Below are 21945 nucleotides of genomic sequence, written 5' to 3'. Positions count from 1 at the left end.
GGAGGGCGCGGATGGCGTCCTCCGTGTCTTTTAAAGAGATGCAGGTACTTTTTTACCTTTTTTTTTTAATAATTTGGCCTCGTAAGTCCTTTAACCCCCTTGGCGGTATGAAAAATACCGCCAGGGGGCAGCGCAGCAGTTTTTTTTTAATTATTTTTTTTTTAAATCATGTAGCGAGCCGAGGGCTCGCTACATGATAGCCGCTGCTCAGCGGCATCCCCCCAGCCCCGCCGATCGCCTCCGGCGATAGGCGATCAGGAAATCCCGTTCAAAGAACGGGATTTCCTGGAGGGCTTCCCCCGTCGCCATGGCGACGGGGCAGAATGACGTCACCGACGTCAGCGACGTCGGGACGTCATTGGGAGACCCGATCCACCCGCACCGGATAGCGGCGATCGGGCGCGCGGCGGCGGCGATCGGGGTGCTGGCGCAGCTAGCAAAGTGCTAGCTGCGTCCAGCAAAAAAAAAATGAAGTAAATCGGCCCAGCAGGGCCTGAGCGGCACCCTCCGGCGGCTTACCCCGTGTCACACACGGGGTTACCGCCAAGGAGGTTAATAGGTTGTAGTAAACTACGCCCACACTATTCGGCCAATCCCAATGCTTTGTGCTGTAAGAGGGTACTGTGATCGGAGAACTGTTCCCTATGAGTTTTCCTGCTGGGTCCCCTAAAGTAGATTAGCGCCAAATGCCTTTCCTGTATATTAGGTGGGGAAACAGTAGTTTTGCTTCCTAAAGAGGATACAGGTGTGATTGGGGGGGACGGGCGGGGCGCAATCGACCTGTAAATAAAATTTTTCTGCATTGGAAATAGAACTATTCTATGACGTGTGAAGGAACCTTTGTTGACAATTGATATAACATATGTAAGCATTGCAGATTGTACAAAACCATGGATGACAGTATCTCGACATAGACACATACAGGAAAAGAAGCTACTGAGTGTGAACACAACTGAAAGGAAATATACTGTAAGCTCTCCTCAGTCAGGAGTTGCTGCAGCTGCCCCACCCCATAGAAAAGCAGCAAGAGGCAGAATTGCTGAACTCACACAGGCTGCCTAATATCTGCTGTGTGGGATCTCCTTGCAGATTCTGCTTACCTGGCTTCTGTACGCCTGTCCTGTATGGTCAAACTGAGGCGGCCGCTCCCAGCTCACTCTCCAAGACAAATCCCTCAGAATTCACTGTCTATAACAAGCCGACATAAGTTGTGTCTTCCAACTTCTGAATCAAAGTGAAAGTACAAGAAGACTGCAGAGTAGCTTTCACTTTCTGTTCAGCTGGGGACACAGGCGCCATCTGCTGATGGATTTACATTGCTGCCCATAATTATTCATATCTCTTGCAAATTTTGACTTAGGCTCGGTGCACACTTAGCAGAAATGTTAACGTTACGGAAAACGTGCTGCTAATGGAAGTCTATGGGCCGCATGAAAAAAACGCATATAAGAAACATGCATTTTTAAAAACGCAGGTTTTGTTGCAAAAACGCATCAAAAACGCACATAATGAAAGTCAATGTCAGTAAATCTGCACTTACCAGTTCACTCGCGGCTTCATCCGTTGGCAGCACATCTGGGACTTCCGGTGCGGCTGCCCGCATTGGGCTCTATTCTCAAAGACTTCCCGCATGCCATAAAGTACATGCGGGAAGTTTGCGACCAAAACACCGTCAAGTTGACATTCTCAAAATGTTCCGCATGTTTTTTCCGCATGCGGAAAAAGTGCGGTAAAAATGTGGGATTCCGCAAAAGTCGGTATTTTCCGCAATAAAAAAATCAATTCTCAAATGTTCAGGCGCATGATTTCGTCGTTATTTAACGATTTTTTATCACCTACAAGTAGTAGGTGATATATTCCGCATCCCATTGACTTTAATGAAGTCTGGAGGCTTGCTGGATTTTAATTTTTTTTTTAAACACTTTTTCATGCAACCTTTTTACCGCATGATTCCCGCATGAATAATGGCTGTTTCCACATCTTTTTTCCCGCATGCGGAAAACATGCGGAAAATATTAGTGAATGTGTAAAAAATGCGGAGTTTACCGCTTGCGGAAATTTAGCGGTAAAATGTTGTGGAAATTTTGGCTTTTTGTGAATAGAGCCCATTGTCAGGGATGGTGTCAGCAGCGTTCATGCGGAGATCCGGCCGCATGATTCTCAGATGGCAAATGAGGGTGGACACATGCGCTGTCGGCAGGGCCGGCCCGCTCATGAGGCGGGGTGAAACCTTTGCCTCAGGCGGCACATTTCTAGGGGCGGCATCCGCGCGTCGGTGGGTGCGGGGAGCCAGCCGCCGAGCTGGAGGGGTAGCGGGCAGGAGGGGGTATTGGGCCTAGCGGCGGGGAGGGGGGTCGGACTCCCCCCCTCCCTCGCCTGGGTCCCCCGTCCTCCGCTCCCCTCCAGCCTTAAATAGATCAGAAGCGCTACTCGTAAGAGGCAGTGGGCGGGGAGGACTCACCTCTTCCTCGATCCAGCGTGCGCTCCACTGACGTCACTTCCTGCAACGCCGCCCACTGTATTGTAAGTGGATGGCGTTGCAGGAAGTGACGTCAGTGGAGCGCACGCTGGATCGAGCGAGGAAGAGGTGACTCCTCCCCGCCCACTGCCTCTTACGAGTAGCGCTTCTGATCTATTTAAGGCTGGAGGGGAGCGGAGGACGGGGGACCCAGGCGAGGGAGCCTCCCTGCCGCTAGGCCCAATACCCCCGTCCTGCCCGCTACCCCTCCAGCTCGGGGAGGGAGGGGGGCAGCAATAATTTTTTCAAAACTTGCCTCAGGCGGCAAAAAGTCTAGGGCCGACCCTGGCTGTCGGCGATGCCACTCTTATGCTCTAAGGAAGCGTGTCAGCTGATCATCTGTCAGCTAACACGCATGGCTCCACCTCCGGTTCCTGTTTGGCCAAGCGGCTTAGGGGCGTGGTTGCCTGCTTACCTGGGCTATTTAAGAGCTGTGCTGACACTTGCTCACTGTCTGCTCTAGCTAACACTTCGCAGTGAAGGCTTCAGACCTTAGTCAGATCCCTGTGTGCTTTGAACCGGCAGGACCCCGAGGATTTCACACTAGCTCAGGAATAAATATATATTATTGTTGATTTTTATTCTGTGTTTGACCTTTTGCCTGTTTCTCTGACTACTCTCTGCCTTACGATTCTGTACCTCTGCCAATCTGATCTGTTGCCAACCTCCGCCTGAATACTCACTTTGCTCTTGCCTACTGATTCTGTACCTCTGCCAATCTGATCTGTTGCCAACCTCCGCCTGAATACTCACTTTGCTCTTGCCTGCTGATTCTGTACCTCTGCCAATCTGATCTGTTGCCCACCTCGGCCTGTATAATCACATTGTTATTGCCTGCCGATTTTGTACCTTATATGTCAGATCTGTTACCGACCCTGCCTGTTGACCATTCTTATATCTGTACCAGTGACAGGATCGCCTTCTACTGTCACTGTTTGTAACATTTCTCTTGTTTGTCTGTCTGCTAGTGCCCTCATACACTAGCAGATCGTTACAGTCAATGTTTTGTATTCGCTTTTCATGCATTTTAATATGTGTTTTTTTTTGTATTGTTTTCTGATGTATTTCTGCTTTCTGTTGTCTTCCTAGTGATTAGCATAAAACGCAATTGAAAAACGCATTTGCGTTTTGTATATGCAAACCGCAAACGCGTAACAATGCACGCAAAACACTAGAAAACACATATGTGGAAAAAATGCAAACACAAAAAAAACCCACACTAAAACCGCACACACTAAAAAACGCACATGACAGAAAATATGACCTTTCCCGTTATGTGTGCACCCACCCTCAAAAATACTTTTATTCAACCAGCAATTCATTTTTTGATGGGAAATAACATAGGTGTCTCTCAAAAGATAATAAGATGATGTACAAGAGGCATTATTGTGGAAAATGTTACTATTTACATTTGAGCAAAAAATGTCCAATCCAAAATTATTCATATCCTTCTCAACAATCAATAGAAAAGCCTTTATTGGCTATTACAGCATTCAAAAGCTTCCTATAATTGCAGATCAGCTTTTTGAATGTCTCCATGGGTATTTTTAACCATTCATCTTTAGCAATGAGCTCAGAATCTTTCAGGTTGGAGGGTCTTCTTGTCATCACTCTGATCTTTAGCTCCTTCCACAGATTCTCAGTTGGATTCAAGCCAGTACTCTGGCTGGGTCACTCCAAAACATTAATGTTGTTGTCTACTAATCATTTCATCACCACTTTTGCTGTGTGTTTTGGGTCATTGTCATGCTGAATGTCCACTGGTGGCCAAGGCCAAGTTTCTCTGCAGACTGCCTGATGTTGTTGTTGAGAATCCTCATGTATTGCTCTTTTTTCATGGTGCTGTTTACTGTGATTAGGTTCCCTGATCAATTGGGTGAATAAACACCCCCAATGCATTAGATTTCCACCACCGTGTTTGACAGTGGGAATGATGTTCTTTGGGTTGAAGGCTTCTCCTTTTTTATGCCAAATAAAGGAAACATCATTGTGACCAAACAATTCAATTTTTGTTTTATCTGACCATAACACAAAAGACCAGACATCTTCTTTATCCAGATGAGCATTTGCAAAGGCCAAGCAAGCTTTTGTGTGCCTTATCTGGAGAAGTGGTGTCCTCCTTGGTCTGCATCCATGGAACCCAGTAGTATGCACTTTCCATTGGATTGTCTGCCTTAAGACATTGCCATCAGCAGAGCCCAGATTCACCAGGATGGCCTTGGTGGTGATCCTTGGATTCTTTTTCACCTCTCTCACTATCCTCCTGGCCAGCACAGGTGTCACTTTTGGCTTCCGACCACGTCCTCAACTTGTATTTTTTAATAATACTTCGGTCTGTAGTCACTGGAACTTGAAAACATTTAGAAATGGCCTTGTAGCCCTTTCCTGACTTGTGAGCAGCCACAATGCGTAGCTGCAGGTCCTCACTGAGCTCCTTTATCTTAGCCATGACTGTCCACAAACCAACTGCAGAGAGCTGCTGTTTTTCACCTGTTGAGTGGATTAAAACAGCTGTTACCAATTAATAAGGGTAAATAGGATACTTTAGAACAGCTTGGACTATTTGGAATGGTATAGAACTTTGGATTTTCCCACAGACTGTGACAATTTGTGAACCGTGTGAATACTTTTGGACCGGACACTTTTTGCTCAGATATACAGTAAATGAGTAAGTAAGTTGAGAAATTATTTTTTTCCCACAATAATGCCTCTTGTACATAGTCTTCTTTTCTTTTAGGAGACACCTATGTCATTTCCTGTCAAAAAATTACTTGCTAGTTGAATAAAACTAACTTTAAGTCAAAATTTGCCAGGGGTATGAATAACTATAGGGCAGCACTGTATATATGGCACTCTGGGTGACTACAGGTAGAGGTGGTCAAATAGATGTTAAAATAAAACTGTAACAAAATAAAACCCCAGCCCCTGGGGGCTACTTACCCCTGGAGAGGGAAGGCTCTGGATCCTAATGAGGCTTCCCTCATCCTCTTCACCCTCCGGGATCCAGAGCTGGCAGCCCCCATAAATACAGCCGACAGGCGCAGCAGTGGCTTTCCGATAGACTCCAAACCTGCTACTGCACCTGTGCTGCAGCCGTGAAGGTAAATGTTTGCATTCAGTTTAAAGGACACCTGAAGTAACAGGGGTATGGTGGCTGCCATATTTATTTTCTTTTAAACAAAACCAGTTTCCTGGCATCCTTCTGATCCTCTGCCTCTAATACTTTTAGCCATAGACCCTGAAGAAGCATGCAAATCAGATGTGCTTAGTCCATCATCTGTTTGTCGTATTTCATCTACCGACACGCCAGCCGTACACTGGCCAAAATGCAATACTTTGGGTTATTCGGAACAAAGACTTTACCACTCATTGGACTCAGTCAGAGATGGTATTTTGAACTTTTTAGACAGTCTCTATAATTTTCTCTTTTCAGCTTATTTCTCTCCAACCAATCCTCTTTTCAACTGCTAGATATACTTTACAGCATTTTCCTCTATATTTTCTTGTGTATAGTTTTTTTTTAATAAATTAACAATTTAATTGTTCCAGTTTTTGCCCTTGTTATCTGATTATTTCTGATACATACTTGAACTCGGTCCTCAGAAGAGACACACTACCACATTATCTTTATAAACTGTTTGATTTGCTAGTTAGGTTGCAAATAACCTTTTTCTTTCTTTTAGGAACAGCTAGTTCCGAGGTCTCTCTACCTTGTTTCAATCTGGTGAGTGGTGGCAGCAAAATACCCCATTTCCAGTGCAAAATCAATACTTTTTACCGATAGTACACACAATTGAGATTGTTCCATGTATAGGTACATCATCCATTCCTAAATATTTATATTGCTCACAGTGCAATCGCCTTCAGAAGCCCCTAGTGGTTGAGACCTGAATGACAACTGTGGCATAGTAAGATGGGATTGGTGGGTGTCCGAAGACATAACAACAAAAGTGATACAGTTATGTCTTCCGGTTCTCTCCATGACTAGTACTGGAAGAAAAAGACAAATGGGAGCCCAAATAGTGCAGTATGTCACAAGTATTGAGTATCAAAAGTACTTTTGAAAAAAGGATACTCACAAAGGTGGGTTGCGCTGGGGGCAACCGACCACTTTAGGCACTTTTACACCCGACTCCACTCTCTTAGCAAAAAACTTGGGTGTACAAGGCCCCCCTCCAGAATAGGTGGGGGGAGTAGGGTACAGCAAAGGAAAAGAGGCGCCCAATATATATAAAACACTTTAAAATCAATAAAATAAAGAAGGTTGAGGTGGCTTACCTCATAGATGACAAACTCACTTAATTAAGGAAGTTTAATGGATAATTAAGCACAGGCAATTCGTTTCGTGGGACTATGCCCACTTCCTCAGGCCAAACAAAAGTGCCAGAGCCGTCTATATGTCAGACTCTAGAGAGGCGCCCCGAGTCTGGCATATAGACGGCTCTGGCTACTATGAGGTAAGCCACCTCAACCTTCTTTATTTTATTGATTTTAAAGTGTTATATATATTGGGCGCCTCTTTTCCTTTGCTCTCCATGACTAATACCGGACCACACATAATTGGATTGGTGGGTGGCGTCACAGGAGGACAATATTATACTCGTCCTAATCCAGCAATAGGCTCCCCGGTTCCAACGGCATCCTCTTCCTTTAGGACCATCCTCAGACATCTTACAGCATGGTGTGACTGCTGTCACTTGGCTTCCTTCCCAAACACTCACTAGGAATGTGCACTCCCAGGCAAACAGTGTTCAGTGCTGGTCGCTTGTATAGCTGCAACGTGTCAAGTTGTTCTCCTTACCAGTCCACAGGTTTTCTCCATTGTCTGCCTCAGTCAGTCCACAGTCTGTCTCAGTCCACTGAACACAGTCTAGTCTGCATTCTGATCTGTCTGACAGCCAGACCACTGTCCTGACTACTGTCAGTCTTTAACTGTGCCTGTCAGTCCAGTTCTACAGTCTGCTCCTGGCGAGCCCTGACTGCCAGTCCAGGTTGCAGCTGGCAGTTAGTCCATTCTCGTGGTGTCCCATCTACTATTCCAGTCCATCATGAGATATTGAGATTGTAGTTAATCCAGTGTTCTTTCCACCATTGACAATCAAAGTGGTCATGTCCTGGTGGCTACTGGGCAGCTTCTTCCACATGCTCCCCCACCTCCTCTGCCGAATACTGTGCACAGAAAATCCACACATTTGGTCCAGATTGCAGTGATGTGTCAGCCGTTGCCACAGCAATGCATCTCTTTAGCAGAGGAGCACAGAGAGGAGGCCGAACAGCGAGCTTCTCCTGGCGCTCAACGATTACCTGTATTTTTCAGACTATAAGACGCTCCTGACCATAAGATGCACCTAGGTTTAGAGGACAAAACCAGGGGAAAAATATATATACTAAACCTGGTGTATGCATGGTGAAGGGGAATCTTGTGGATTATGTCCCCTTTGCACCACATGCCCCCTTATACCGCTTGTGTCTCCCTATGTCCTCCTCTGTCCTCCTTGTGTCCACCTCTATGCCCCTTTGTGTCCCCCTCTATGTCCTTTTGTGTCCCCCTCTATGTCCTTTTGTGTCCCCGTGTCCTCCGTTTGTCCCCCGTGTCCTCCTCTGCATGGGCACAGTACAGGGAGTCCCCGACATTGCGGTGGGTTGGAGGTTCGTATCGGCAGGCGTTCACAAGCCAGGAACTCCCTGCATTTGGACTATAAGATGCAGTGACTTTTTTCCCCACTTTTGGGGGAGAAAAAGTGAGTCTTATAGTCCAAAAAATACAGTATATTTGCTGATTACAAGAGCATACAAAGTCGTTTTTTTTACAATAGGGGGATTATTTTACATTGTCATCCATTTATCTAAGAGTAGATAACTAAATTTCAGTTTTTATAGTATAACCAGAACCCTGAGATGAATGGGAAAAACGGATTTTTACTTACCTGGGGCTTCTTCCAGCCCCCTGTAGTCTGTAAGCTCCAGCAGTGCCCACCCTGGCCAATCCGCTACAATCTGGGAGGCACATGGCCGGGACCGCACATGCACTAATGGAGAGAAGACACAGGACTTGTGCCAGCAGGCAGGAGAGCTCAGCTGCTTCCAAACTCATTACAGGCCTGACTCACCAAATAAGGTGGGCCAGCAATGACATCGGCCTTATCTCGCCTCTGGGGTATTTGATAGGCTCCCCACACCCTGTGGCAGTCAGATGCTATCCAGATATCACCTCTCCTTTCTTCCTGAATGTGACCTCAATGCAAACAAATGCTATCATTGCGCAGGCATCTTAGCTTAAAAGGGTATTTATTAAAAAAGGTTCCACTCACATGTTACAGGTAGTTGGTAAGCCTGTGGAGTGTTAGGAACGGGCTCCACCCCGTGCGGCCTCCCGGGCTGGCCGCCGTGTGCTGGTATCCCAGGGCTTGCTCGCTCCACCACGCCACCGCGTCCCACTACACTGTCCGTGTTACTTCCGCATGTGGCTCCTCCCTATCGATTTCGTCATGAAGATGACTCATTCAGGGGATGGAGCCACCATGCGGAGATTGCTGTAATAAGGCGTCTTGCTACGCCCCTTTGTGACGTCGCACCCCCGCCTCCCAATAGGCTCCGTCCGCTTCCCGGCCAGTGCGCATGCCGTCATTACGCTACACGCCTCCCTCTACTTGAAACTCACTTCCTTGCGTGTCAGTGTGCGTTCCGGAGCCCGGGAGGCTTTTGTACACATAAAAAACTTTATTTAAAACTTTATTACAAATTCTATTCATGTTAAAAAACCTTCTATAAGGATCAGTGTTGGATTCAATCCCCCTAACATGTTTGCTAATTTTAAACATCCTCTTACATCATATTATACCAACTAAACTACGTGACCCCATGTTACTTCTCTACAATTCACCGTATTTTCATTCAAATTATTTGTGGAGCATCCTCCGCTCCACAAGCTTTTACATTAGAAGCAGCGTATTCAACATAACATCATATTTCATTTATATCACCAGACCCAATCCTCTACTTTATAAACACATTCTTTCTAATTTGTCTATCCCCACATTATTTCCATATAAATTATCTCCATGATCTCTATTTCCACATTCTTTCCATATACATATTTTACATCTTCATAAGGACGAGGTTATAATCAGTACATTCATTTACATATTCATATTCATATTGTCTCCCTCTAGTGGCCTAACCCCATACTGCCATAATATTATTTTATTTCACACATGCAAAATTCCTTCCCTCTCTTAGCTGTCATCAATAAAACAGTTGAGATCTATTTCCACATTAAATCCCTTTGGTTGCATGGTTTCCATCAAGAAGATCCACTCAGTCTCCTTTCTTGAAATTAATCTAATCCTGTTTCCCCCTCGCCATGGTATGTTTATCTTCTCAATTGCACAAAAATTCAGCCCACTTGGGTCTCGGTCATGTTCTTTTCTAAAGTGCTCGGATACACTATGCCCCCTCACCCCCTTTCTTATGTTCCTTACATGTTCAGCTATTCGCTCTGTTAATTCCCTTTTGGTCCGACCTATATATTGCTTCCCACACCCACACCAAAGCAAATATACTACCCCTTTGCTGTGACATGTGATGTTTTGTTCTACCTTGAAGGATCTCCCATTCTGAAATGATACGAAACAATCTGTTCTCACTCCCTTGGCCCCTCTACACGAGAAGCACCCCCCACATGGGAAAAATCCTTTCCTCTGCCAAGGCATCAACTGAGGGGCTTTTGGTGGATTTACACAGCTAGGAGCCAGTATATTTTTTAAATTATTGGCTTTCCTATATATCATTTTAGGTTTATCAGGCAGCAGTTTTTTCAAAGTGACATCTTCCAACAAAATACCCCAATGTCTCGAGATAATTCTCTCCAAATTCTTATGTTTAGTACTAAAATCTGTGATAAATGCAGTTTGATATTTTTGTTGTGATCCTCCTTGATCCCTTTTACCCTGTAATAGATCTCTTCTTTCCCTTTTTCCCACTTCAATCATGGTTTTTTGCAAACTCTCCTCATCATAACCTTTCTCAACAAATCTATCTATCAGAACCTGAGATTGCTCCACATATTCCCATGTGTGAGTGCAATTCCTTCTCATCCTCACCATCTGGCCCCTCGGTATCCCCCCTATCCACCTAGGGTGATGATTACTATCTACTGGGATGAAACCATTTCTATCTGTGTCTTTAAAGTGGCTTTTCGTCAACAATCTAGTGCCCTCCTTCCTTATGTCTAAATCCAAAAAATTAGTGGTGCTTCTACTGAACTCCACATTGAGTTCAATATTCCAATCATTATTATTCAATTGTGAAATAAACTCTTGCAAGTGCTCTACCGACCCATTCCATAACCAGAACAGGTCATCTATATATCTAGACCAGTGACTCAGTGGTATCCCACTCTGTGCTTCTACTTCCAAAATACCCTCCTCCCATCTAGACATAAAGAGGTTGGCCAAACATGGAGCATACCCCGCCCCCATGGCACAACCTCGCTTTTGCAAAAAATAATCTCCTTGGTGCCAAAAATAGTTCCTTTTAAGTGCAAAATTTAATAATTCCAAAAGAAAAATTCTTTGTTTCTGCTGCATTTCATCATCCAGTGTGAGATAGTGTTCAACCGCTTCAAGGGCCAGATGGTGAGGAATGTTTGTGTATAATGATGAGACATTGGCAGTCACCAGTACTGTGTCCTGTCCAACCCCCATCTCCTCAATTTGGTTCAACATGTGTTTTGTATCTTTAATGACATAGGGCAATTTATCCACTAATGGCTGAAGGTACCCATTTAGAAACTTGCCTAACTTGTGGGTAATAGATCCCAACCCACTGATGATGGGCCTTCCCGGTGGGTTGATTTTATCCTTGTGTACTTTTGGGACCTGGTACACTATCGGTACCCTGGGTGCAGATGGGATCAAATATGAAAACTCCTGATCATTCAGGATGCCCTCATCCAATCCCTGTTTCAACAACCCTCTCAGCTCCTTCATATACATGTTTGTGGGATCCCCCCTCAGTTTTACATATGTTTCTGGATCACAAATCAGCCTGTCAAGTTCCTTTGCATATTGTTCTTTACTCAAAACTACTACTCCCCCTCCTTTATCAGCTGGGCGGACTACTAGTTCTTTCTTGTCCAACATCTCCTTAGCTATTTTCCTCTCATCACTATGTCCATTCTCAGGGATTTTCCTAATTTCATTCTCCACCATTTTTTTAAAAACCTCAATGGACTTACTCCCTGTCTGGGGGTTAAATGTTGATGGATTCCTCAATCCTGAGTGGCGGTATGGGTCCACTTTATTGGCTCTGTTGTTGGGGCCTTCTCTTTGTGCAAAATATTTTTTGATGTTAAGTTTTCGTGTGAACTTTTGCAGATCAATGTAAGTTTTAAATTTATTCAGTCCACTCCTTGGGGCATATTTGAGGCCCTTATCCAACAGACGGATCTCTCGGTCCTCCAATTCTACTCCACTCAAATTATATATTCCTTCTCCTCCTAATACCTTCTTCTTTTGAATTCTCCTCCCTCCCCTGGATCCCCTTCTGCCTCTCTTTTTCTCTCTTTTGGTGGTGTATGAAACTCCACCACTTTCCGTTCCCCAGACTCCTCGCCACCCGGGGTTCTCCATCCTGGAGGGGACCTTCCCCTCCAACCCTCTTCTAAAAAAGGCCTATACTGTTGTTCATTCCTCAGAGGGTCATACCTGTTATAGACAGGAACCTGGTATCTATTATAGTGGCCTCCCCTAGATTGTGGTTGGTACGGTGCCCCTCCCCCTCTGTAATAGTGTTGTGGGGGGGTCTTTGGTGGTCCCCAATATCTATTCGGAGGAGTTCGTGGGTTCTTTTTAGGGGTCCTGGGGTTATAATACCTATTCGGTGTTCTCGGGGGGTGATATTTTGGTACAGGCTTTTCCTGTTCCCCATCCTCAGAGGTATCAGATACTTGTATTACCACTTCTTTTTTCTTATTAGTCTGGCATCTGTACGCTGTCTTATTTTTAAACGCTTCCAAATCTTTTTCATATCTAAATTTCCTATCTTCTATTATAGTTTTTTCTGACTGTGTCAGTGAGTCACATAATTTTTGGGACAATTTTTTATATTCATCTCTTTCTTTATGGGGGTCAAGTTTTGTTTTTGTCTTCTATTTCTTTAGATAATCTTTCCAACCTTGCCGTCTTTCTTTTTATACTAATCCTTACCATAAGCAACCCACACTGAGTGAGCTGTTCCTCCCATTCCTGATCGTTTATTTCATTTTCCTCTCCATCATCTGGTAATATGTCCCACCGAAATTTTTTTGGAACATACCCTTTGCCCACATATTTGTTCAATATTGCAATGTCCCACCATGTTGTTTGCTCCTTGTACATAGTATTCTGTAACTTTCTAAAGTTATCCTCTAAGGTGTTTTCATGAGGCCTACATTCATTACCCAAAGCATCATCAACATTAATATGCCTAGTTCTCCTGTACTCAAATACATCCATCATCAAGCTTGCTGTATAAATACTCAATATGAGGAAATGTCAAACACAGCGTTACACAGCGCTCAGATGAATATACCCGCAATTACCAATATGGTTCAAGGATGTATTTAAATAATCAATATGATTTATATATACAGTACATAACTAAAAGGGTTCCTATGTTATAGACAGTCCTACGGGTATGCTTCTGAAACAAGGCTTGAGTTAGTCCTTTCTTATCAATAGTATTTCTCCTCCAGAAGCGCTCCACCATAGACAACAATGCTGTCACCACCACCAGGAACACCCTAAAGGATCCTCACTCACCAAATAAGGTGGGCCAGCAATGACATTGGCCTTATCTCGCCTCTGGGGTATTTGATAGGCTCCCCACACCCTGTGGCAGTCAGATGCTATCCAGATATCACCTCTCCTTTCTTCCTGAATGTGACCTCAATGCAAACAAATGCTATCATTGCGCAGGCATCTTAGCTTAAAAGGGTATTTATTAAAAAAGGAGGAGCCACATGCGGAAGTAACACGGACAGTGTAGTGGGACGCGGTGGCGTGGTGGAGCGAGCAAGCCCTGGGATACCAGCACACGGCGGCCAGCCCGGGAGGCCGCACGGGGTGGAGCCCGTTCCTAACACTCCACAGGCTTACCAACTACCTGTAACATCTGAGTGGAACCTTTTTTAATAAATACCCTTTTAAGCTAAGATGCCTGCGCAATGATAGCATTTGTTTGCATTGAGGTCACATTCAGGAAGAAAGGAGAGGTGATATCTGGATAGCATCTGACTGCCACAGGGTGTGGGGAGCCTATCAAATACCCCAGAGGCGAGATAAGGCCAATGTCATTGCTGGCCCACCTTATTTGGTGAGTGAGGATCCTTTAGGGTGTTCCTGGTGGTGGTGACAGCATTGTTGTCTATGGTGGAGCGCTTCTGGAGGAGAAATACTATTGATAAGAAAGGACTAACTCAAGCCTTGTTTCAGAAGCGTACCCGTAGGACTGTCTATAGCATAGGAACCCTTTTAGTTATGTACTGTATATATAAATCATATTGATTATTTAAATACATCCTTGAACCATATTGGTAATTGCGGGTATATTCATCTGAGCGCTGTGTAACGCTGTGTTTGACATTTCCTCATATTGAGTATTTATACAGCAAGCTTGATGATGGATGTATTTGAGTACAGGAGAACTAGGCATATTAATGTTGATGATGCTTTGGGTAATGAATGTAGGCCTCATGAAAACACCTTAGAGGATAACTTTAGAAAGTTACAGAATACTATGTACAAGGAGCAAACAACATGGTGGGACATTGCAATATTGAACAAATATGTGGGCAAAGGGTATGTTCCAAAAAAATTTCGGTGGGACATATTACCAGATGATGGAGAGGAAAATGAAATAAACGATCAGGAATGCGAGGAACAGCTCACTCAGTGTGGGTTGCTTATGGTAAGGATTAGTATAAAAAGAAAGACGGCAAGGTTGGAAAGATTATCTAAAGAAATAGAAGACATAAAAACAAAACTTGACCCCAATAAAGAAAGAGATGAATATAAAAAATTGTCCCAAAAATTATGTGACTCACTGACACAGTCAGAAAAAACTATAATAGAAGATAGGAAATTTAGATATGAAAAAGATTTGGAAGCGTTTAAAAATAAGACAGCGTACAGATGCCAGACTAATAAGAAAAAAGAAGTGGTAATACAAGTATCTGATACCTCTGAGGATGGGGAACAGGAAAAGCCTGTACCAAAATATCACCCCCCGAGAACACCGAATAGGTATTATAACCCCAGGACCCCTAAAAAGAACCCACGAACTCCTCCGAATAGATATTGGGGACCACCAAAGACCCCCCCACAACACTATTACAGAGGGGGAGGGGCACCGTACCAACCACAATCTAGGGGAGGCCACTATAATAGATACCAGGTTCCTGTCTATAACAGGTATGACCCTCTGAGGAATGAACAACAGTATAGGCCTTTTTTAGAAGAGGGTTGGAGGGGAAGGTCCCCTCCAGGATGGAGAACCCCGGGTGGCGAGGAGTCTGGGGAACGGAAAGTGGTGGAGTTTCATACACCACCAAAAGAGAGAAAAAGAGAGGCAGAAGGGGATCCAGGGGAGGGAGGAGAATTCAAAAGAAGAAGGTATTAGGAGGAGAAGGAATATATAATTTGAGTGGAGTAGAATTGGAGGACCGAGAGATCCGTCTGTTGGATAAGGGCCTCAAATATGCCCCAAGGAGTGGACTGAATAAATTTAAAACTTACATTGATCTGCAAAAGTTCACACGAAAACTTAACATCAAAAAATATTTTGCACAAAGAGAAAGCCCCAACAACAGAGCCAATAAAGTGGACCCATACCGCCACTCAGGATTGAGGAATCCATCAACATTTAACCCCCAGACAGGGAGTAAGTCCATTGAGGTTTTTAAAAAAATGGTGGAGAATGAAATTAGGAAAATCCCTGAGAATGGACATAGTGATGAGAGGAAAATAGCTAAGGAGATGTTGGACAAGAAAGAACTAGTAGTCCGCCCAGCTGATAAAGGAGGGGGAGTAGTAGTTTTGAGTAAAGAACAATATGCAAAGGAACTTGACAGGCTGATTTGTGATCCAGAAACATATGTAAAACTGAGGGGGGATCCCACAAACATGTATATGAAGGAGCTGAGAGGGTTGTTGAAACAGGGATTGGATGAGGGCATCCTGAATGATCAGGAGTTTTCATATTTGATCCCATCTGCACCCAGGGTACCGATAGTGTACCAGGTCCCAAAAGTACACAAGGATAAAATCAACCCACCGGGAAGGCCCATCATCAGTGGGTTGGGATCTATTACCCACAAGTTAGGCAAGTTTCTAAATGGGTACCTTCAGCCATTAGTGGATAAATTGCCCTATGTCATTAAAGATACAAAACACATGTTGAACCAAATTGAGGAGATGGGGGTTGGACAGGACACAGTACTGGTGACTGCCGATGTCTCATCATTATACACAAACATTCCTCACCATCTGGCCCTTGAAGCGGTTGAACACTATCTCACACTGGATGATGAAATGCAGCAGAAACAAAGAATTTTTCTTTTGGAATTATTAAATTTTGCACTTAAAAGGAACTATTTTTGGCACCAAGGAGATTATTTTTTGCAAAAGCGAGGTTGTGCCATGGGGGCGGGGTATGCTCCATGTTTGGCCAACCTCTTTATGTCTAGATGGGAGGAGGGTATTTTGGAAGTAGAAGCACAGAGTGGGATACCATTGAGTCACTGGTCTAGATATATAGATGACCTGTTCTGGTTATGGAATGGGTCGGTAGAGCACTTGCAAGAGTTTATTTCACAATTGAATAATAATGATTGGAATATTGAACTCAATGTGGAGTTCAGTAGAAGCACCATTAATTTTTTGGATTTAGACATAAGGAAGGAGGGCACTAGATTGTTGACGAAAAGCCACTTTAAAGACACAGATAGAAATGGTTTCATCCCAGTAGATAGTAATCATCACCCTAGGTGGATAGGGGGGATACCAAGGGGCCAGATGGTGAGGATGAGAAGGAATTGCACTCACACATGGGAATATGTGGAGCAATCTCAGGTTCTGATAGATAGATTTGTTGAGAAAGGTTATGATGAGGAGAGTTTGCAAAAAACCATGATTGAAGTGGGAAAAAGGGAAAGAAGAGATCTATTACAGGGTAAAAGGGATCAAGGAGGATCACAACAAAAATATCAAACTGCATTTATCACAGATTTTAGTACTAAACATAAGAATTTGGAGAGAATTATCTCGAGACATTGGGGTATTTTGTTGGAAGATGTCACTTTGAAAAAACTGCTGCCTGATAAACCTAAAATGATATATAGGAAAGCCAATAATTTAAAAAATATACTGGCTCCTAGCTGTGTAAATCCACCAAAAGCCCCTCAGTTGATGCCTTGGCAGAGGAAAGGATTTTTCCCATGTGGGGGGTGCTTCTCGTGTAGAGGGGCCAAGGGAGTGAGAACAGATTGTTTCGTATCATTTCAGAATGGGAGATCCTTCAAGGTAGAACAAAACATCACATGTCACAGCAAAGGGGTAGTATATTTGCTTTGGTGTGGGTGTGGGAAGCAATATATAGGTCGGACCAAAAGGGAATTAACAGAGCGAATAGCTGAACATGTAAGGAACATAAGAAAGGGGGTGAGGGGGCATAGTGTATCCGAGCACTTTAGAAAAGAACATGACCGAGACCCAAGTGGGCTGAATTTTTGTGCAATTGAGAAGATAAACATACCATGGCGAGGGGGAAACAGGATTAGATTAATTTCAAGAAAGGAGACTGAGTGGATCTTCTTGATGGAAACCATGCAACCAAAGGGATTTAATGTGGAAATAGATCTCAACTGTTTTATTGATGACAGCTAAGAGAGGGAAGGAATTTTGCATGTGTGAAATAAAATAATATTATGGCAGTATGGGGTTAGGCCACTAGAGGGAGACAATATGAATATGAATATGTAAATGAATGTACTGATTATAACCTCGTCCTTATGAAGATGTAAAATATGTATATGGAAAGAATGTGGAAATAGAGATCATGGAGATAATTTATATGGAAATAATGTGGGGATAGACAAATTAGAAAGAATGTGTTTATAAAGTAGAGGATTGGGTCTGGTGATATAAATGAAATATGATGTTATGTTGAATACGCTGCTTCTAATGTAAAAGCTTGTGGAGCGGAGGATGCTCCACAAATAATTTGAATGAAAATACGGTGAATTGTAGAGAAGTAACATGGGGTCACGTAGTTTAGTTGGTATAATATGATGTAAGAGGATGTTTAAAATTAGCAAACATGTTAGGGGGATTGAATCCAACACTGATCCTTATAGAAGGTTTTTTAACATGAATAGAATTTGTAATAAAGTTTTAAATAAAGTTTTTTATGTGTACAAAAGCCTCCCGGGCTCCGGAACGCACACTGACACGCAAGGAAGTGAGTTTCAAGTAGAGGGAGGCGTGTAGCGTAATGACGGCATGCGCACTGGCCGGGAAGCGGACGGAGCCTATTGGGAGGCGGGGGTGCGACGTCACAAAGGGGCGTAGCAAGACGCCTTATTACAGCAATCTCCGCATGGTGGCTCCATCCCCTGAATGAGTCATCTTCATGACGAAATCGATAGGGAGGAGCCACATGCGGAAGTAACACGGACAGTGTAGTGGGACGCGGTGGCGTGGTGGAGCGAGCAAGCCCTGGGATACCAGCACACGGCGGCCAGCCCGGGAGGCCGCACGGGGTGGAGCCCGTTCCTAACACTCCACAGGCTTACCAACTACCTGTAACATGTGAGTGGAACCTTTTTTAATAAATACCCTTTTAAGCTAAGATGCCTGCGCAATGATAGCATTTGTTTGCATTGAGGTCACATTCAGGAAGAAAGGAGAGGTGATATCTGGATAGCATCTGACTGCCACAGGGTGTGGGGAGCCTATCAAATACCCCAGAGGCGAGATAAGGCCAATGTCATTGCTGGCCCACCTTATTTGGTGAGTGAGGATCCTTTAGGGTGTTCCTGGTGGTGGTGACAGCATTGTTGTCTATGGTGGAGCGCTTCTGGAGGAGAAATACTATTGATAAGAAAGGACTAACTCAAGCCTTGTTTCAGAAGCGTACCCGTAGGACTGTCTATAACATAGGAACCCTTTTAGTTATGTACTGTATATATAAATCATATTGATTATTTAAAGAGGATCTGTAACATAAAAAGATCCCCTGGGGGGTACTCACCTCGGGTGGGGGAAGCCTCCGGATCCTAATGAGGCTTCCCACGCCGTCCTCCATCCGTCAGGGGTCTCGCTGCAGCCCTCCGTGGAGTCCGGGCAGCGGTGACGTCATTATTTACCTTCCTGGCTCCAGCGCAGGCGCTCTGACGGCTGTCGGCTCCGAACTACACGGAAATACCCGATCGCCGTCGGGTCTGCTCTACTGCGCAGGCGCAAGTTTCCGGCGCCTGCGCAGTAGAGCGGACCCGACTGAGATCGGGTATTTCCGTGTAGTTCGGAACGGAAAGCCTCCACAGCGCCCCCCGCTGGAGCCAGCAAAGGTAAATATTAAACTAACAGTCGGCACAGTCGCCGGCTGTTCGGAGGGCTGCGGAGAGACCCCCGTGGGACAGAGGACGGCGTGGGAAGCCTCATTAGGATCCGGAGGCTTCCCCCACCCGAGGTGAGTACCCCCCAGGGGATCTTTTTAATGTTACAGAGTCTCTTTAAATACATCCTTGAACCATATTGGTAATTGCGGGTATATTCATCTGAGCGCTGTGTAACGCTGTGTTTGTCATTACAGGCCTACTGAGGGGGGGGGGATGACTCATTACATAGGGGAGGCCCAGGAGACGGTGACATTAGTTAGATTTCCAATATTGGTGTGCAGTGTGTGGGCAGGTAATAAACCCCTCTCTGATCAGATTCGATCTGAAAGGGATCTATCAGATGTTCGATCTAATGGCCGTCGAGTCATGTGTAGCCGCCTTAATCCTCCACACCACCAACTTATACACAGCTTCCCTTTATCTATTGTGTCTATCCCTTAAACTGCAGAATGTAGGCCTGAATGGGTGCCAAGGCTGGATTTTCCATAAGGCACTGTAGGCACGTGCCTACCGGTGCCTTGTGTTGGAGAGGCGGCCTCTCCTCCTCAGATCACTGACCTCAGGCACTTACACCCTAATACTTGTCTCATGTCACTATGGACAATATGAGACAGTGATTATAGTGTAAGATTCTAAGGACAGTTATTGACATAAGGCAGGGATTTATAATTCAGAATATATTTACTTGGAGGTGTGGCCTTTGTTCAGGGTCGGAGTTCAGGGCGCCAGAACGCCTGTGCTGACAGGCCTCAGAGTTGTAAATCCGGGACCAATGGGCTCTCTTTCCCCTTGTGTGTTTTACCATCTCATTCCACTGGCGCTATTTTACCCTTCCCAACAAGAGCTATTTTTACATTTCGGCGCTCCTCCCATTTATTTGGCCATAACGTTATCACTGATTATCACACAAAAATGATCTACATCTTGTTTTTTTCATCACAAATTAGGCATTTTGTGGTTGATGCTTGTTTTCAGTAATTACTTTAATTTCTATGCATTTATTAGGCAAAAACAAGGGGGGGGGGGGGAATTAAAAGATACACTATTTCTCAAATTCCATCACCTATAGTTTTAAAATTAACAATGCTACTGTACATAAAACCTACACATTTAATGTGCCCATTTGTCCTGGCTGTCATAACATTTAAATTATGTTCCTAATAAAATATATGGCGACAATATATTATTTGGAAATAAAGGTGTATTTTTTTCAGTTTTTTGTTTTCTCCCTGTACCCTATCAATAATTACAAGCCCTTATTTGCAAAAATAACAGTAACATACCCTCATGACATGATACATATTTAAAAAGCTGAGTACCTAATTTCACTGCCGCCACTTCGGCTTTTTTTTTGTACACAAGTGTTTTATTTTAGTAACTGGAAGGGGGGAGGGGGAGGGTGGTTTAAGAACTATAGGGGATGTTTTTTATACTGTATTTCTATTTTAATTTTACTTTTCATTCACCAGATGGTGCTGCATAATTTATCCTGTGTTCACAAGAAGTAAATTTTTTTATGTTTACTTTTTACTTTCATGTTAATGAATGAAGATGGCTTCTATGGAAGTCCGGATCTTTCATTCAGTCCTGCCATGAACGAGCGGCAGGAGCGCGCACGCACTGCTAATTGACAGGATGTGCCTGTACGTCCTGTTTGCCGAATCGCACTGCAAACTGGACTCTATTTATCTAAGTAGAGGGAAGCCTCTGGTTAATCCCCCATCCCCCAATTGTTTCATCAAACGCACAGGCGCAGCCATCTCATGCTCGCATAGTAGCTTGGAGCTGAACAGGATCGCTTTTTCCGACAAGCCCGAGCGATGGCTTGTTGCTACTTTGCAAGCGGTCCTATACCTGTAGAGACCGGCCATGCTTGTTTGCATACGGGAGCGCAACTGCACACTTCTGAGGTTCCCAGCGATGGATAGGTTGTCGGGAGGAGGATGTGGGAAGCCTCTGATTTCTCTTTTGCCGAGGCAAGTATTTCAATTTTACACCTGTGGATCTCACAGGTTTGCTTAGAAGAGACTGTGTATTTTAAAAAAAGCCCTCTGGGGGATACTTACTTCGGGAGGGGTCAGGCTCAGGGTCCCAACGAGACTTCCCCCTTCCCTGTAGCTTCAGGGAATCCAGCGCTGACTCCCCCGAAACCTCCCCGATAAGCTTGACAAGCAGAGATTTATTTACCTCTCTGCGATCCTGCGCAGGGGCACTAGCGGCTCTTCGTTCAGGCTAGGCGGAAATAGCCAAGGCCAATCGTATCCGCTCTACTGCGCAGGCGCAAAGGACTCACGCCTGCGCAGTAGAGCGGATCGATCGAATTCAGCTTTGTAACGATCGGTGTAACACAGAGAGGGTCTGATTACCAGTGAACTGCAGTCTCACCAGGAATACAGAATATACCCGATTATTGATGATCTGCAGTATCACTGATAATCAGATATCTACTAACCTCTGGACACCTGAGATAACAAGTGAGTGTTAAGAGCAACAGCAATACTTTGAGTACTGCACAGAAGTATGTTCCTTCCGTTGGCCTAGACTCTCCCGGGGGAGGAGCTAGGCTGAGAGTCGGAAGGACAGAGTGTGAGTGACACCAATGAGAGGGTGTCACTAACAGGTCTGGGAACTGCCTCTAACAGTAAGGCCAGTTCTCGAGGTCGGGCAATCCAGGTCGTTAACACACAGACAGATAAGGTACAGATTCAGGAGACAGATACGGAATCCAATTAACAGGCAGGGTTTGGCAACGGAGTATCAGAATAGCACA

At 44.5% G+C, this 21945-nt stretch overlaps 1 protein-coding gene across 2 annotated transcripts in view; it reads right to left on the bottom strand.

The window, feature by feature from the left end:
- The window catches only part of LOC137524274 (up-regulator of cell proliferation-like), a 42766-nt gene that overhangs the window by 11595 nt on the left and 9226 nt on the right, over positions 1-21945 (bottom strand). The window contains exon 1 of one of the 2 annotated variants that reach the window (XM_068243950.1): positions 1101-1213. The exons of the other annotated variant lie outside the window; for it this stretch is intronic. The gene's annotated coding sequence lies outside the window, so the exon portion shown is untranslated. Of the gene's footprint in view, positions 1-1100; positions 1214-21945 lie in introns of those variants that run through there. 2 annotated transcript variants of the gene reach the window in all.

This window comes from Hyperolius riggenbachi, chromosome 7 (assembly GCF_040937935.1).
Source record: "Hyperolius riggenbachi isolate aHypRig1 chromosome 7, aHypRig1.pri, whole genome shotgun sequence".
Lineage (NCBI taxonomy): Eukaryota > Metazoa > Chordata > Amphibia > Anura > Hyperoliidae > Hyperolius > Hyperolius riggenbachi.
The sequence above is the reverse complement of the archived record's forward strand: the minus strand, read 5'-3'. Positions and strand labels throughout refer to the sequence as shown.